General features: G+C 42.5%; 1 long non-coding RNA gene across 1 annotated transcript; it reads right to left on the reverse strand.

Annotated features, from left to right (window-relative positions):
* Positions 1–14,797: 14,797 nt before the first annotated feature.
* On the reverse strand, positions 14,798–18,711 carry LOC138726334 (uncharacterized). Its single transcript, XR_011338429.1, has 3 exons — positions 18,603–18,711; positions 15,306–15,478; positions 14,798–15,122 (listed from the first exon to the last, which is right to left on the reverse strand). It is a non-coding gene; the product is annotated as an uncharacterized lncRNA (long non-coding RNA).
* Between the last annotated feature and the right edge of the window lie 513 nt (positions 18,712–19,224).

Genomic DNA, 19,224 nt, shown 5'->3' on the forward strand with positions numbered 1-19,224 from the left:
AGGCTTCCACATGGCATGGTGCATGATTCCCCTAATTACCTAATGTTTCCCCATTTAAAAAAAATACATCTGCAACAACTTTAATTGTATTTTAGTACACTTTCCACTGAAAGATAAACAAATGCTTCTGTGCAGTCTAATCCTGAAATGTAAAAAATCAGAACTGAGTACTGAAAAGATAACTCACATGCAGTCAAATCCTAAAGACAGATGTGCAAGAGCTGGTGGGCCAAAATGAGATAGGTCTTTGCTTTTTCCCTTGCTGGGGTCTGTACATTGTACCATTCCCCTCTGCCTCACCTACCTGTACTCTTCTTGATAGCAATCATGCATAGAAATAAATAGGAGCTTTGATGAACAAGACAAGGTGTACATGCTCTTACCACTGAGTTAGCAAGTAAGTGGGGCAATAAGGGCTGGGTTAGAGTCTGAGAGCATGGTGGCAAGAACTTAGCCCCCTGGGTCTCCCCCCACCCCATTTCTGAGGAGAGACCTTAGAAAGGTACCACCGCCTTTCCAGGCAGTGGAGGTCAAATTGATGATCTATGAAAGTTGTCCCAACTCACCTGACCACCACCCCAAGCATCTGCTGTGCAGGGGCAGGGGAGAAATAGTAATGTGGTAGTAAAAGCACAAGTCGTGGGGAGAAAACATGGGAAAGAAAGGCTGCAAATGTATGGTGATGCAGGAAATGGTCCTTCTGGTAGTGGTGTGTCCAGCTGATGTTGAATGGAGTATTTACATGGTTTTGTGCTTTTTACTATTCTTGGTGTGGTAAGTTAATATAAAAAAAATATCTCCTGAGTGACTTGGTGTTTTGTACTGATATTTCTATTTTTTTTTTTTTACTTTCATATTGCATTAAACAGCTCTTCTTCTGCACTGCTTTACAAGAAAAGAAGATAATCTCAAAATGGATAATGAAGGCATTAATCTTAACTTAAAACAAAATGGAAGACAAAGGTAAAAAAAAAAATGTCCTTTAGCCCAAAGTGGTGTCTTATCCTTCATGAAAACACGCAGGTGACAGCTTTGGAGGGTAGTTATATGGACCCACCCATGAGCAGTGCATTTGTGGTTTGACAGTGCAGAGGAGTCCAACTAAGAGCTGTCTGTTGCCAGAAGGATTGCAGTCTTGATGCTGCCCTTGCTCTGCCACCGCCACCCATCTAAAACCAGCAAAACTCCTAGCCAGGCAAAAAGTTGTGGAATGATGCTGAAAAAACACTACAAAACAAGATGCGTTGAAGCATTCTGTTCACAACACTGACCCAGCGAATGTGACCAAAGGATACAGCAACCCAAGACTGCAGAGGATTTGCACAGGCCCACAGGTATCTCTGAAAGTTGTGATCTGAGATGGTGTTTCTTCCCTTTGTGCTTCTATAAATGTTACTTTCTGAGCAAGGTTTTATTTTTCTGGCTGACAGAGTCATTACATGGGCCAGACAAAGTTAAAGGACAAATGTTTTAAATGAAAATTTGGTCTGTAACATGTGTGCTCTTTAAGGTATTTTCTTTATCACCTTTGGATGAAATTCATTGAATGGACTGAAAAGTTTTGCTTTCTTAAGTCCAGAAGCAGAAATATAGATTTTCTATCTGACTTTTTAACAATTTCCATCCCTTTTCAGTCAGATCAGGGAACAGCACTTATCTGTATGAACGTGGCAAACAATTCAGGTTTTTTGAACACTTGCTGTGAAGGGCAAGGATAACTAGCTTGTGACAATGACAGGAGATGAATCTCATGTTTTAGCAATGACATCTCTTTGGGAAAGCCCAGTGTGTAAGCTTATGGATTTTGTGGATACGGGGACAGGCAAACTTTCACTTTCCTACACCACTTCCAAACTGCTCCTTTTACTTCCTTCCCTAATGGATCTGGGCTGCTCCATCTACTCTCTGTACTGGCATCATCTCTTCTCTCCCAGTTCCAGTAGCACAGGTGGAAGTGCTTGTGACTGGGACACAGAGGTTACTGACCAGCATGTCCTCCCCAGTGGCAACATATCCAAGAGTACTGCCAGATGGAATTTTCAATAAAGGTGTCACTAGAAGATTAGAAAAATTAGTAAATGACACAAAACCAGACATCTCTTGTGCACCACTTCTATTTTCTCTTCACCATCAAGGGGGTTCTATTGGTTTGAACTACTTCAGTGCCTTAAAGTTGAAGAAGAAATTGGGATAGTGGCAGCTTCTTTTTAAGATTGTAGAGCTTATCTCTACTACTCATAGCAGTAGCTAAACTAACATTTACTTACAGAGAACACCACCAGTGTTCTAGGGCTCTTTTAACTGTGCATAAATAACTAAGAATGTGTAACACCAAAGCAACAGGTCTTTCATTTTATTCCACATGTTTCTAATGAGAAATATTCATTCAGAAATGCTAGAAGTTATTCACTGGCCTTCTCAAGCATTTTGTCTTTTAAGCAAAATCAAGTTAGAGAAAAATTGGAGCAGGCTTGTTGTAACTTCACAGGTTATTCACACTCCTGTATAAATCTGAGCATGTGAGGAGTTGTCCTATTGATGTTGTTGTGGAAATTTTCTTCTTTCTAGCTGCAACCTACCTTAATAAGAAATCAATCCTATGTACAATTTCACAGGCATTTCCATGCTGCCCCTCAAAGGAAACTTTTAAGCTAAATTATAAAGATACTGAACAGATAAGACCTCTGCTACATTTCAGTTGGAACGGTAATTGCTCAGTACTTGTGATTCCCTCATAGATGTGGAAAAGGGAGACCATCTTCATACTTACGTGTTTATGCCTGTTTCTTTTCATGACTAAGGACCATAATGCTGAGTAATTCCCATTGACATTACTGGGAGTTTTCCCTACACTGTAATCTGAGATACTGAAGTCAGCAACAGTCAGTGACTAATCATTATTCCTGCCAAAGGAAAAAAAACACCAAAACAACAAAAAAACAGCAGAAGGAAATAAACTCTGAAGAGTTCCAGAATATTCACTATAATGTCTGTTTTAAATGTAATCGTATGAAATCAGACTTGACACTAACATTGCTTTAATGTGGTTTGCCTTAAAATGTTCATCATACCCCATGCTGTCTAGCTCACATTCACCTGGAATAGCCAGGGATAGACAACCAGTTTCAGGGTCAGCCAGGTGTGGAAGTTAGTTATACAACTTAGACTGTGTAACCTACAGCTGTATTTTACATGATCTCATAAATAACCACCAGCTTCTGCCTGGTCTTTGTCCTTTAAATTCATATAAGACTTTATGTATACACATGGAGATAAAGAGAGTAAGATGAAGAATGTACTCCAGATGGGAGAAGTTTTGAGCATAGAGATGTCTACAACTGTGTATTGCATTTGCTTATGTAGAGGAACCTAACTTTGTGCTTAAGTATTTTTCTTTAAAAGTGTGTATCACAGATTTTCTGTGTGTATCACAGATTTCAGGCTGTAATAGAAACAAACAAGAGTTGTATTCATTCAGCTGTGGGTTTCTCCTGTTCACTCCTCTGCATTCTCTCATCACTCTCAAAAATGAGAAACACATTTCCAAAGTGGGGTGGAGGGGGTGAGGGGGAAGGAATGAGGAGGCACTGGGTTTGAGCTTTTTCTGTGCAACCCTTACTTTTTCACGATTCATTAAACCCTTTCTCCCTCACATGTAATTGGACCTCTCTCATTTACATGCATGAGGGATGCATAATTCTGAGAGAAGTACTGTGGTCCAAAAAAAAAAAAAAAGAGGAAACTTGGGCCAGGGTGCAGGAGGCACGGGCAAACTTGGCAAAAGCAAACTACATAGCAGTATTGCATGTCAGGAGTTAGTGAGATAGACCCACTGCACAGAGTCGGTGCTGTGTGGAGAAGTGAACTGCTGCTGAGAAATCTTTGGGCTGCTTCAACTGACCCTGGGACTGAGGCTTACTTAAAAACCAATCTGTGCAGTGACCCCAGCTCCCCAGAGAAGTGCTGTTCTGTATCTGAGGCGGCAAACAGCTTGACTGCCTGGGATCCTCTGCATAGTGGCACTAAATTAATTGATTTACTATTACTGATAGAGCATTTGGTGCAACTGTGCAGTCGCCAGGGCTTAAATCCCGGCCACTGAAGCTGAACTGGCAGGTTTGGGGAAGTGGGAGAAAAGATGCTCTGCTTCTCCCTTTTTTTTGCACTATGGAAAATAATTCTTCATATCCAATAGATTTTTCCTTGCAGGACAACATCAGAAGTTTAATAGCCTTGTTCCTCCTCTTTATTGTGGGGGAAAGCCTCTGGCCAGAAGGTGAGATATTTTAGTTGGCTTTTTACTCAGTTAAATTTCTACTTAGAAAACTCCATCTTATGCTTAGTAGAAACTGCTCATCTCTTCCTTTGCACAAGCTCTATTTAGCTCATGTTTACCCAGCTCTAAAGTTGTTGAGCCAATGCTGAGCTCTAATATAGCGTGTCTCCCACTGGTAACTACTGATTCGCCAGTAAGGTTAAAATATAATGAAGCTCGTTATGATCTAGAGACTGAACAACAAAGTTTATTGTTTAAGACTATATATTGTGTAGGCCAGACTGACTGTGAGTCAGACAAAAAAAATTAGGCACTAGTACCTGCCATTCAGGAGAAGAATTGCTGCTTCTCTGGGAATATCGACTCTGTCCTGTGTAGGCAGCTCTGCCAGTGGTTGTGCTTTCCAGTGCTCCCTCAGGGGGAACAAGCAAGAATTATACTCTTCCTGGTATAAAGGACTCTAGTGGCATTTTCTGACTGATACTATGGGCAAAGCATAACTATCTTCACGTTTCGGGTGAATTTGTTGCTAGAGAGTCTGCAGGGCATGAAGCCTAAGTAATTGACTTCTAGAGACAGCCGTTGGCTTTACATGTCTTAAAAGATGATGCTTTATAGCGTAATATTCTGTAATTTTCAAGCCCTTAACAGAAAAAAAGAATGTGATATTACCCTACAGTGTAGCAAATAGGATTGCATCTATTGTTAAATGTCAGAACTTGCTTCAGATATTTTTTAAAATATTATTCTAATTATATTTTATAAACTAATTGAGAATGTTTGATGTAAGTATTTGGCTTAAAGTTGGATATTTAAATGCTCTCGGGGCTAATATTTCTTTGCATGTTGTTGATGGGAAAAGTTTTTTAAAGAACGAAGCAGAAAAGCACACATAAATATATTAATGAGAGTTTCTTCTAAGCTCTTGCTTTTTATGCTCAAGCCCATCTTTTAGCTTAACTTCTATTTAAATGTTGAAAGAAACTAGGAAATCCCTGCAGAGAACAGTCAGACACACTTCTGAATTTCAATGTGTCCTTCTAGAGGAGCGCCTTTGATTTTAAATAGTAACGTTGCTGCTTTAATCAGGAGACAATCTCTATATATTAGTTGTACTGGCCTATAATTGTAAGAGCTAAATGATACACAAAACTGGATACACATCTTTGCAGGCCGATTAATGGGGAGGACTGAAAGCAAAAGTAAACACTAACCTTACAAAATAAAAGAAGTTAAAAGATAAATGTTAAGGACCTTTTTCTTCTTGGAGAATAAAACAAGATTTAGTAGCTTTCCACTTAATTTAAATGAAAAGAATCGCTACCTTACATATTGCACTGATAATGCGGGGGAGAGCGAAAACAAAACCGTCTTTGTAGCAGTGACACCTCCTACAGTTGTTGTGAAGAAACTTTTCCCCTTGGTATCTGCTAACCAATTCTAATTAATGCTGCACATTCCTCCACTGAAATAATTTAATGCACAACAAGGGGGGGTTAAAAAAAAACCAACAAAACCAACACACAACAAACCAGAGAGAGAGAGAGAGAGAAGAAATTCTCAATGCTGATGATTGCCCTGTTCGAATTATGGGAGTGAAAGCCCGGGCCCCCCTAACCTACTGTCTATAAAGCAGAGCTTTGAAAGAGAGCTGTGAGGTACAAAAGCTGTCAATCTCCCCTGCCCCGAAAGCCTGGGTTCACATGGATTCAAGTGACAGCCCTCCTCCCCTGCACACAATACATCAATCTGTCTCTCCCCCGAGCACCCACAGCCCTTTGTGTGAGCCGCAGGTGCCTCATATAGCACCCACGGCCGCCCCCTGCGAACCAGCCCTGAAAAAGGGGCCCGGGCAGATGGGCAGGGTGCTGCCTGTGACACGGTTGCTCCAGGGGTAGCTTTTTCTCAAAGAGTGTCTCCGCTTCAGGCTGGCATCTTCCTCTGGCTTTGGCAAATCTGGTCATCCACCAGCAGCAAGGGCTGGTGTGGGGTGTTTGGTGCTCAGGTTCTGGCACCTTGAAAAGCTGGGTGTTGCAAAATGGATTGCAGAGTTTTCTGAAGTATCGGTAAATACAGACATGGTGGTTGCCACTGCATGGTGCAGTGATCTGTAAAGGGGCCCGAGCTCTTTTCCAATCTTTTTAATGGCAAACAAGCCCTGGCAACATCTCTGTTCCAGTAGCCACGTCTGTTCAGCACAAAGGCAGCGTGAGCACCCAGCTGTCCAGGCACTGAAGGATGGTCCTGGAGGACTGGGATGCTGGTGGCCCTAAAGGAACTGACTATCCATGTGATACTGGGCTTTTGCTGGTGAAGATCTAGCTTGTAATAGCATCCCAGGTTTTCTGTAGACCTTAAGTAAACAGCGTTGTCACTTGAGGTCTCAGTTGTCTCTATGTAAAATGGAGCAAAGGTATTTTTCTCTTCAACCCATTCTTTTCATTGTTGATAGAAACTATAAATTCAGGGAGATGGGAATGTGTGTGTATGATGCCAGCACGGGACATTGCTACCATAAAAAAAAGAAAATTATTGGCAACAGCAGCATAGATGATGAATAATACTTGTACCCTGTGTTACATCCTGCTAATGTGCAATGATAGAAGTGATGCTGTTTCATCTTATGCTGCTTTCCATATCTGAACTGTGTATGTTTTTTTCCACCTCTTTAGATCTGCACTATCGGGTCAAGTTTGGAGAATCCAGATAGCCATGAAGTCAGGAAACTGCACAAGGAAACTGGATCTGGAGAACAGGTATCTCATCCACACACATGCTGTTACAAGTGATGTATAACTTGCTATTAAAGTGGTTTTTTTTTCCCAGCACTTACAGCACAGATGATCTATTCTGATCGCTTTCAATGGAAGTATAGTCTGCTATGTAAACCAAGAAGTCTTGTAATCTCCAAAGATGCTCAATAACTTTCCCTTTAAAATTTGCATGAAATAAGTCTCTTTCAATTCCCTTTATATATATATATATATAAAAACAAGCAAGCAAGCAAGCAAAAAATAACTGCACAAGCTTGATTTCTTCAAGTTCCTTTCCAGATAATTTTGTTCTAAAATGTCCGAGCAAGTCTCTCTTTCTCATTGTCAGTGACACAAATCCTCAGCACAGGAAGGACATGGAGCTGTTAGAGCAAGCCCAGAGGAGGGCCATGAAGTTGTTTTGAGAGCTGGAGCACCTCCCATACAAGGACAGGCAGAGAGAGTTGGGGATCAGCCTAGAGAAGGCTCAAGTGAGACTTTACAGCAGCCTTCCAGTACTTAAAGGAGCCTACAGGAAAGATGGGGAGGGGCTCTTTATCAGGTAGTGCAGTGATAGGGGTAACAGTTTTAAGCTGAAAGAGGGTAGACGTAGATTAAAAATTAGAAAGAAATTTTTTTTACTGTGAGGGTGGTGAGGCATAGGAATAGGTTCCCCAGGGAAGTCATGGATGCCCCATCCTGGACGTGTTCAAGACCAGGCTGGATTAGGCTTTGAGCAAACTGATCCAGTGGAAGGTGTCCTTACCCATGTCAAGGGTGTTGGAACTAGATTGCGTTCCAACACAAACCATTCTATGATTATTTTAGAACTGTACCCTTACCTACAGGCTTTGCTGAATTATGAGGACATCACAGAGTTCAGTAGCATGGCTGTGACTCCTGTAGCACTGAGTTGAGTGCAGGCTAATTGCTGAAGTATTTCCTTTGCTTTTGGTGAGGTTTTGCTTCAGTGATTGCAAATTAAAGTGACACTGCAATTCAAGTCAGCAGAAAGAAATTATGCTCTTGCTGCTTTATCATTGTCCTTAGATAGGTAACTCCTTAAAAATAAAAAGGAACTGCTGATTAATTTGGTAGTAAGCATCAATCGGAGACAAGAAATTGTCAAATTGCAGAGGCTGCTTGTACGTGTGATGATAACATCTGTCAGTGAAGACAGGTAAACATTTTCTGATTCTCCTGCAGCAGCTAAACATGTTCCATTTTGCTAGCTGAAGAGCTACATTTCAACTTTCATTTCAGATGGATGTTTTAAAAACACCAGCCAGAGCTGTGGCTAAGAGGAACAGCGGTACAGCACAGTTAAAGCCAATGAGGTGAGCCTAGTGGCAAAACTGTTTCGAGGAAAAAACCTCACAGATGTAGGATGCCAGCTCTGTTGCAGTGAAGCATGAATCTAAGCAAACTAACAGAAACAGTTTCATCATTGTTAACCTTTTCCTCAGTTTGGATTGACAGGGCACCTTCAGGCATATTTTGAGTCTCCTGCCAAAATATGTGACAAAAGCAAATTCATGCTGGCATTGGCTTATCTCAGCAATTTCTTACAGTACATGAGCAAATGATCATGTTGTCCGATATCTATAGTTTTTTTCACTCACCTTCAAGACTAGATGAGTGGGATATTCAGCATATCAGAACATGAAAAAAACTCTGTTTTTTTTCTAGCTAAGCTTTATCTACAGCAGGGTCCTACTGATGTCATTAGTAAAAGTTCTCTGCCTTCTACTGTAGGACCAAGTAATTAACCTGGAGGCTTACAGCAATTCTCATCTTCACTTCTGGGAATGTTGCTGCCAAGTAGTCTGTTTTTTTTCCTTTTCAGGGCTCAGTCAGCTCCAAAATGCCATACGTATTTTGTATATATTATTGTTGTTACCTATTTTTATTATGACTACTGTATTTTAGTGTTTAATATAGATCATTAAAGACAGGGATACCCAATCTTTGCTGGAGCAGGGCAACAAAATTATCTAGGTAGCATCACACTTCCCTTCTTGACCTCAATCTTAGCTTTTAAATTCTTGTGGCCACAAATGACATGTAAACGTTTCCGTGAAGGCAGCACTTCACCAAAGATTCTAGAGAGAGACACACCCTTTTGCCTTGAGCAAGGGTTCAAACTGGCAAAAAAACTCTCATGTGCCTGACTTCTCTGTCATGGTGATCTGCACAAGAATTCAGGGTCTGGCAGTCCTGGTTAAACAGGGTTCTGAATCAAGCTTTATTTTCCTGAACTTAAAACACCTTAGGAGAAGTTTAAATCTATGCCCGTAGTCTAAATATGGCACCTCTCTTTGAAGGCAGCTGTTATCACTAAACAGTAAATTTTAAAAAATAAACTAGGCTAGCTCTTCCAAAGATATATCTGCTTTTTTTTCTTATATAAGCAACCTCTTGCACACAAGCAAGTTAAAAAGAAAGGCAACAGCCTGGATGTGAAGATGAGCTTAACTCATCTGAAGTATAATTTGCAGTAAAGAAACTGGAACTGAAGTATGGAAGTGATTCATTAGCCATATATTCAGATCCAGCACAATATTGCAGACAGTTACGCTGGGCCTTAATTGCTTCTGTTAACATCATATTCTAGAGCTCATTAGTGATAAACAATATGTATTAATATCATTCAGACAAGAACTAAAGATTAAGGTGGAAATCCATTTGCTGTGATGGCCATTAGTCAATTCAGAGCTGTTGAGTGATGCTTGAGAAGCTAATATGAATTGGGACAGTCAGTATTTCATCAGGCACAGCCTCTCATCTTTCCGTGACAATTTCTTTGTCTAAAAAAAAAGTTACTTAATGAAAAGTACATGCTTGAAAAGAAGACATGCTAAGTACTGCCCTACTGGTATCGTCAACAATTTAAATCATAAAGAGTGGATAAAGCAAATTTTGGCTCTGATAGGAGTACATCCACTTTAGGACAATTGTGATGCTTGTCACAGTGGTAAATTTGGCCCAGTGTTGTCAAGTTTTTTCAAATGTAGAGAGTTCTCAGCTTTAGTTTTATTTTCTGTCAGGTCACTTGCTTTAGTTTTTTTCTTTTAAGTGACTCTATGCTAGGATTTCTCCAAATGTGTCTGAATGAAAGCACAATTTGTAACTCCTTGTTCTTAATTCATAGTAGAGAAATCTCACAAATAGCCTAGCATCAGAGATATGAACATGAAATGTGCTGGTGGCACACATAGTCATCTTCACACTCAGAAGCTGTTGTAGATTAAGTTCACCTTCTCCCTCCTCACTCACCACTTCTTTTTTCCTGTCTTCCTGAGTGCCAACAAAGGCCCATTTCTCTTTATAACTTTGTTTTGAATGTCTTTTTCCTTAGGATGTAGAAGACCCAAGTTGGTGGCAGCCTTTGTGATTTGAGGAACAATCATGGTGCAGGCAATGGAAAACCACAAGCAGCAGCTTCAGTTCTGCAGTGGGGCTCCTGTTCCTGGCTCTGGAGGAGTAAGTCACATCCATCTATCTGGTGTTTCTTCTTCCAAGCAAAGGGATGAAGTAAAGGGAGGGAGAATATCTAGTAAAGATGGGGGAAAATAGGATCCTACATACTTGAGCAGAAGTCCAGTTCTTTTGTACACATTTGTTGCAGGAGTATCTGGAATATTTTGAGAGTTCAAAGGAATCCGAATAAAGGAACTTTAAGTCTTTAAGGTTAAATGTGAGAAACTGCTTGGTTTTAGTTTATTTAAAAAAATTAATAGAGAGCTAGTTGGATTATTGAGTTACTTATAAAACAGGAGACCTGGAAAGGAGGCCTTGAAATGTGTGTTTATAAAAGGCTTAGCAAGATTTAACAGCTAGAAGCAGAAATTTGCTAATTTTAGGGAAGGTGCCATTCATTACCAATAAGGGGATTTTACATCGAAAGGTCTTGCTTGGGTGAGCTCACAGATCGTCATTGTTTGGAATACATCTCCAAGATATAACTTGACTTCTCGTAAAAAAAATTGCAGCCTGTATATGCAGAAGCTCAGACTAGATGACCCTGATGCTGCCCATCACAGCCCTCAGAACACAAACTTCTCTGCAAGCTGGAGAAGTGCTAGAAAGTCAGCTGGATGTATTTGTGCAAAATTGCATGTTTCATGTATGAATTTCCTGTCCCTCAACAAAAGAACTCAATTTCTCCTACACTTTTTTGTTGCTAGCTGTGATGTGGTTAATCTAAAGATATCACTCCTATTTAGGGTGATAATTGCTAATGTCAGTACAATGATCCCATGTTTAGCCTCATTTCTTATTTATTTTCTAGAGCACTAATTCCTTTCTTTTTTCAGCAGAATTAAGAGGTCCTTTCAGTTTACAGGAGACAGCCCAACTGATCCAGGTGGCTGCACTTGTCAAACCCCCAGACTGTCAGAACAGAAAAAATGCCTGAAGTTACCTTTCTCACTTCCCTTTCCACAAGGCTTTAAGTGTCCAATACTCATCACTAATCCTGCCCTTATTTCTCCCAGCTGAGAGCTGGCAAAGACACTTTTTCTCAGTGTTTGGTTTTCAGCTTGCACCCAGGGAGCAGCTGTCGTATTTGTAGACAGGGAGCGCCACCTGCCGCAGGTACCACACTGAGAAAGATGCATTTGAGGCAGGCAGGACCTACCTGTAGTATTTTAACTCCCCCACCAGACTTTTTCAGAGGTCTGATATAGCCCTCCTTAGCTGTCACTGATGTCTAGGTGCTACAGGAGAAGAAGCACTGATGGATTTACTATAGTTTGTCTAGGAGGAAAAGGAATTCATTGCACCTGACTCCTCCTCTGTTTTGAACTTTCAAAGGTAAAGAATTAAAAAAAATATTTTCTATTTTATTTTTTGAGAAGCAGCACACTTTCAGATGCCTATAATACTGAAATCATTCAAAACTGCATGAGCTAAACCGAGTACCAAATATGCAATTCTGATATTGCGTAACCTTAGCTTTAGGCGGATCATTTCAGCAGGTAGAGAGCAGCTAATCACCGCTATTAATCAAGAGAAAATCTTAACTTGCACCAGCTGGGGGTAATTTTATGTTTGAAACGGTGACTGTAAAAACACTGATCTGTTAAAAACTGTCTGTGAGTCAAGACCCTCCCTGCAGCATATGGTCTTGCAGACAATTTGATCAATGACTGTCAGAGCTCTGAGGGCACTAATAGGCCTTAATGGCCCTCAGCAGCCTCACCTGGGGCTTCCCCTCCACACCCTGCCCATGGGCTCAGGAGCCCATTTTAATTTGAGCCCTGGACTTTTGATATCTGCTTGAGCTGTTCTGCAGGAAAGCTGGTCTCTGCCTCAGCCTCAATGTGATCTGACAGGTGAGCTAAAAGATACTAGTTCATAGCTGCTTCGTGTTGCCAAATCTTAGTAGAGACCTGACTGACGTGATTCAGTTTAAATACAAATGCTGATGCCTCTTCATTCTTCTGTAGAACTCATCTCAGACAATTGTGGAGAAGGAGAAGAAACTGCAATTTAACCACTGCTATGATAAGAAGCCAGCAGTTGTGCTGCGAGTCCTGGATTGTCTTCCCTGCCCAGCAAAGCCTGCGGTTTAGGATGTATTGCAGAAATAACATGGCTGTGTGAGGAGAAAAGAAAAGTTGCTGAGGCAACTGCATTGTTGCAGAGCAAAAGTGATGCAGAAGGAAAACTACAAATTACAAAGCTCTGTCCAAGCAAGGAGGTCACGAGGCCACCTCTAAGTGGTCAAACACTGAAGACTTCTAACATCTTGTCTGTGTCCTGGAACTGGTTGGTCCATGGAGTAATTCAGGGTGGAAGGGAGGTCTGGAGGTCAGTTATCTGCCCAAAGCAGGTCTAGTCCTGCGAGGTGGCTCACGATCCTGTGCCACCGAATTTAGAGCTGCCTCACGTTCTGAAATACTGGAGTTCTTTCTTCAGGCCCTTGTGATCAGTGGACTGCATGGGGACTAGTAGGGGTCTTGTGTGATGTTTGGGCTGTGTCATGATTGGACTCAATGATCCAGGAGGTCTTTTCTAATCTGGTGATTCTATGATGTGAGATCTCCTGCATGGAGAAATTAAGCGGTGTCCTTCCTGTGGAAAAGCCATAGAGTAGCTGACAGGTAGCACAGCCCCTCCTGCCCACTTTCTTTTGATCGGGACAGGTTCCTAGTGGGGTCTGGGTTAGCCCATGTAAGAGGTGAGGCACTTTTCACCAGCAGATCCAGAGGTAGGTGCTTTCCCTGTTTGCTGCAGGTATTCCAAAAGCACCTTGCAATGATCTTTGGCTTTTCTGCCACCGTGTGGTAGAAGGACGCAAGGCTGGTTATCTACTGTGCATGGTAAGAGCTTGATTCTCCTAATAGAGGCAGCTTAATGAATAAAAGGTCTTCTAATAAGGCTTGGCTGTGAGCTTTCTCCCCTGCCTCAATCCTCTGTCAGGGAAAAGGGGATTTACAAGACTGAGGCAGCTCTCCACACCCTGTGAGAGCAAGAGAGTACGGGAAAGAAGTCCTCAGCTTGGGATGGAGGAGATTTGCTGTCCCAGCAAAATCTAGGGTGCAGGTCTCTGCGAGCCTCCAGCAGCTGAGCTGTGCAGGGTATTGCTGTGGGGTGGGCTAGTGGGGAAGAGCACATACTTCCTTAGCCCCGCTGGAGATGCAGCAGTGCTTCAGCTGTGAAGTATGGGCCTGTGCAGAGGGGAGCTGAGTCCTTCCCCACTGGGACTGCTACAGAGCAGGAGGTTAGAAAGCCAAGTCAAGTGAGTGCCTGCTAGTACAGCCCGAGGGAGGTACAGAGCAGGGAAAGACAGAAGCCATTCCAGATGGCTTGCCAGCAATATCAAGGTGGCAATGACTCCAGTGTGAAGAGTAGCCTGTGTGAAAGCCTAGGGAAAAAGCCCTTAGGGGTATGATGGAGGCTCATCACTGGCATCCCAATCTGTGTCATACACAAGTGATTCTTTTTCAGAATAAGTTCAAAGTTGCTGATATTTTTCTCGTGGTGTTTTCAGTTTTTGGAACCGCACACCCCAAAGGTGTTGGAAGGTCCCCAAGATGGGCTGGTGGGACCAGTTCTGGGTGGGCTAAGAAAAGACAATTGGCTCAACTCCCCTCTTTAAGGTGACAGACAGAGCTGGAAGGCAGCAAGGTGCTGGGGCTCCTCCAGGAATTTGATTTTCTACCCTCGGAGCCAGGCAGGAGACCCAGAACGTTGGGGTTGGTTCGTTCCCTTTGTGGTTTTTTGGCTTTTTGATGGTTCTCTCTCAACCCGGTGAGAAATCGCACCAGGAGCTGTTGTGCTGAGCTCACTCGCATAGCGACTGGCATCTTCGGGGTCACCGGCTTTAGCTTGGCGGGTGGTTTTTGGTTTTATTTTATCCTGCCGGAGCAATTGGTGAGCCTCCAGTCCTCGGATTAGAGTGCTGGAGCTGCAAAAGGCTCTGCTGGGGGGGTTCTCGATGCGACTGGGCTGGACCAGAGCATCGTTGAGCCCGCAGCGTTGGTTCCCTACAGCCAACCTCGCACCATCCTGCTCTTGGGACGGTAACGGTTTGATAGGAATGGTTGGACTCGATGATCCGCTGGGTCTCTTCCAACCTGGTTATTCTATGATTCTATGAACATGGGCAGTGGTGTTGGTTCTTGTGTGTGTCTAAGCAGACAAAATCTGTGAAAGAATGCACATGAGTGAGTTAAATCATGTTATTTAGAGATACTATAAATAAATAGCACTACTACAATTCCCCCCACTGAAAGCAACAAAAAGTAGATGGGGCCTTAAATTTCCAATATTTGCTCATATTAAAACAGTGCTAGTCATACTGATTTATTACAGTGATTTATGGCCTTGCAAATAGAATGTATTAGTGTAAGTACCTGGAGTTACACTTCTATCACTTCTGTAAAAACAGTGAGAGAGCAAGGTGGTACAAGAACATCATTTGTAAAGGGGGTGGAAGTTAGGGAAGAAAACAGCAGGAGGACACTTCCTTCCCCAGCTGTAATGGCCTGAACGGAGGGGAGTGATGCAGCTGGGAAATGAATGAGACCGTCATCTGCTTCCTCTCAGCACTGGCAGCACAGCAGTGTGATCTTCCCAACGAGGACCTGGGTGAAAAGCAGGGAACGAGGAGCCTTGTGAGCTGTCCTTTTGTATGCTGAAAGCTGGGATTCTTCTGCTGTATCTTAAATTAACCAGGTGTTGCATTGTCTTAGCTGTAGCTTTCTCCAAATCTCATTCCAAAGAGTACAGCTGATGCAGCATTTTGCTAATGTGAGGTTCACACTTACCTGTTCCTCAGGGACCAGGTAAGAGAAGCAAAGGCTGCTGGGTGCAGAGCATAGAACCCAGTCCAAATGTGCTGTGAGAATTATTTCATTTATGCCTGCATCTTTCCTTCTGAAGCCTTTTACTGATGGGCAATGAATGCAAGCTCCAGCAACTGCTTCTTCTGAAGGGTTATCTGGAAAACAAGTTCAATTACTCTTTGGTGCTCCACATGCAGGACCGATTCAGGGCACTTCCATATCTTCTGACACTCCTTGTCTGGGGTGGACTTGCGCTCCTCACTGAGGCTTAAAGTTCTTTCTGTCCTAATTGTACTGACTCAGTATCATCTGTGTTGGTACAAGATCCTCAGAATGAAAAAAGAGCAAAACTGCAGCCAGAAGAATGTAACTCTTGAGCAACATTTCCCAAAGGCAGCTCACTTGACTATACATGTTTATTTCTTGCTTAGAACACAAGATCCAGTTGCATCCAGGGCAGCATCATTTTAGTAGCATGGTAAGTCTTTAAAAAGATGACATCCTTGATCCCTAAGGACAGAGGCTGACTTGGAGCCACATTTTGGTTCTTTCTGCACTATGCAACATGTATTTACACCCAGGGTACAGGGCAAGCCTATGAAAGTTTCAGTCTCACTCTGGTCGTACTTGCCCCCTAGTGCTATAGCCTCCAACAGCCAAGCTGGATGCAAGCAACTGGGTTCAAGGAAAAACACAAGGACAGCTCATACTTCCTATGCTCTGGTCAGAATTGACATGTAGTCCAAAGAATACAAGCATTTATACCTAGTGGCTTTCTGACAGCTTAAAAAGTTCTTTGTATGTTAGAAGGTATCCGAAAGTTTTCTCTTCACACTTTTCTCCAGCCTAATACATGCCAGTCAGAAAAGGAAACCAGTGACTATGCTCCAGCTGAAACACCTCAGACCCATCAGCCAGTGATACACCATGTCCAGTGTGATGGTACACCTCTTATTCCCAGTGGGGTGCAGCTGTGAGCCTCAGTAATACCCTGGATCCATGAGGTAAAAAACACAGGGAGTTCGTGACATTATCCCCTACAGTTTCAGAAGCACGCTTATTGAACAAGTGCCTCCTTTTCTTCTGAAAAAGCTGTCCTGCTGCCAGTGTCATGCAGTGCGTGGAGGGGCACATCTCAACAACTTTGCAGTGCTTCACAACCAGCTACAGGCACCAAGAGGCTTTCACCTTATTCCTACCCCTCTGCCACCACTCAGTGCATGGTCTGTATATACACAAACCTGCTCCAAGTACCCAACAGTTGCTGCAGAACTACGACTGAAAAAAAGTCATTCCCCTGCCTGACAGCCACAATTTCAAGGTGGAAAGAAGATGCATGCCCTCTAGATGCCTATTCTCTTCATCTCACCTCTAGGACATTTTTTACTCAGTAAACTGAATAGATCCATTTTCCTGACAGCCTCTCTTTCCTGAAACAGAAAGTTACACAGTACTTGAAACCACACAAAGAACTTTAAGTCTCTGCGCCCAAACGTTTAAGTATTTGCACATACAAGCGCTAAAAGCTTCCTCACAACTTCTCCACTTTAGAAGGTGAAAGATGGAAGACAGGTTGCAAACCATGACTTAGCTTAAAAGCAGCTAACTATTTCACCCCAAGGGGCCTGAAGTTCCAGAGCCCCTCCTGGGCACTACACAAACACTAGTCCACAGATCCTGAAGCTCTTCACAAAGCACTTACTGCCACTGTGCTGTAGACAAGAGGCTTGGCCCACTCAGCGAAAGATCTCAGAACCCACTTAATTTAAAAGCTAAATATAACATCAGGATGAGTCCTAACAACATTCCTTTAATAAAAAAAGATATGTTATTTGCCAAAAAATGTATAATTTTCAAATGAGAATTTGATACCTAACGATCTTTTTCAAGTACCTATGCTTTCCATTCCTACAACTGTCATTTTACCCACTATCAAATCTCAGAGGCTGTACTAACTTGAATTAAACTTAGAATCTTTGAATATCCATACTGAAGTACAGCTATCTGAGGCACAAAACCTAGTGATGTTGCCCTCCCAACATCCTTGTGTTCCGCAGTGCTCAGTAATTTAGCTGCTCAAAATGAGACATAATAATCCACTCTTGTGACTTGCTGAAGGACACAGAGCAAAGCTAAGGCTTCGTTCTGAGTTTCCTAGCAGCCAACACACAGCATACCATGAAGCACATTATAATTCAGCTTCTCAAAGTGAGAGGGATCAATGTCACAGGCTTGGCTAAAGGAAGGTAGAGCTCTTCCACCTCTCTGTGATAACTGCCTTCAATGGCTTTATTCTCTGTTTCTGGTTGGCTGAGCTAGTTGTGTTTAGGAAGGCAGAGATACAACCATCAGGACCATTATTCAAGATGACACTTGCGTCCTGCAAGTCTTCAGTTTCACCTTTCCTCTCTGCGGTGTGGCCCTGCATTCCCAAAATGCCCACTGCCTCTTGTGAGAAACCAAGCTGACACACACACACACACACGAAGTTCCCCATCTTCCACCTCAACTCAGTTGACATCAGTAACTGCTTTGCTTCTGAATACCTGTCTCTAGCCTTACAGTCAAGTGAATCTCTTGCCATGCAACAGCATATTTGATACCTTGTGCTGATGCATTATACTTTATGACAGAAATTTGGAAAGTGCCCCAAGGTTAACAGCTATAAAAGCAGCTAGTATGACAGTGGAGGTTTATCCAAGCATTGCTCCAAGCAATGAGACTGGCAGCTCATCAATAAGGAAGGGACACTAGACACTGAAATGCTTCAGATCAAAAAACACTGCCTTAAAGAGGATGCTAAAAATAGAGAAGTAAACCTCTCTTTCCAGAATGCACAGCTCCCTTAGAGCTACTAAACATTCCATGTTCCCAAAGCCAGTGTAACAGATGGGTACCTGCACTGAAGTCAAATATGAAAAGAACGTGTGTGTCTTCTACCTGCTTTCTTAAGAGTCACTGAGCAGAGTGATTTGAGCTTCTCAAAATAGAAAGTAACCCGGACCAAAAACCTTCCCAAGCCTCTTCTGTGGGCCTAATGGGACATGAGCTCCAAATACAAATACTGCTAAGATTCAGCAGCACTGATAAGTCACCCAGGCAGGGAAGCTGAGAGCACCAAAAAGCAGGAGGGGTGCTTCTCAGGACAATGCCAGCAACTCCCTCCCTAACAGAAGATGTAAAAGCAAATGAATGAAGAACCAAAGGTCAGCTTTGATTTGGACTCACTCAGCTCAGTTCCTAAAGTACAAATCAAGTATGTCTGAAACTTCAACAAACCTTTTTCCATGTGTTCTTTGCTGCTGATCTTCTCTTCTTCCAAAGTGTTTTTTTCTTGTCTCCTTTCCCAGAGCTTCCTATGGAGAACTGCTCAGTAGCACAGGAAGCTGAAATAGAGAAATGCAGGTATCCAAGTTCTTCACGGTTCTTTTTTTTTTTTTCTTTCCAGGAACTCACCTGATTTGTAGCAGCTATTTCTTTTACATCGAAGTGCAAGTCTAGGAGCACAGGCTCACACTATCAAGTGACTGAGCTGGCACTTGTCAGCTGATATTTAATTGCTCACCACATGCACAAAGCTTCTTGCCACTGCCAAGAAAATGCATCAGACTGTGTGACTGACACAAAGGTATTTTGCTTGATATCTTGAATTTGCACAGTGAATGACTGCCTCATCTGATAAGCACGGACCTGGCCCCTCAGAAGTGCAAGAAGGTTTATCTGTCACAGTGGGACTGTACTTGTCTGGCAGGTGGTTCTTCATTCCCTTTTTTTGCTTTCGCTAGCAGTTCACTCCTCGAGTATTGGCTGCGATTTCCATTAATGGCTCAAGCAGGTTCAAGACAAGGACAGGTAGGTTCACATCAGATTGTTTCCAATTGAGATTACTTTTTTCAATTTT

This window comes from Phaenicophaeus curvirostris, chromosome 13 (assembly GCF_032191515.1).
Source record: "Phaenicophaeus curvirostris isolate KB17595 chromosome 13, BPBGC_Pcur_1.0, whole genome shotgun sequence".
Taxonomy (NCBI): Eukaryota; Metazoa; Chordata; class Aves; order Cuculiformes; family Cuculidae; genus Phaenicophaeus; species Phaenicophaeus curvirostris.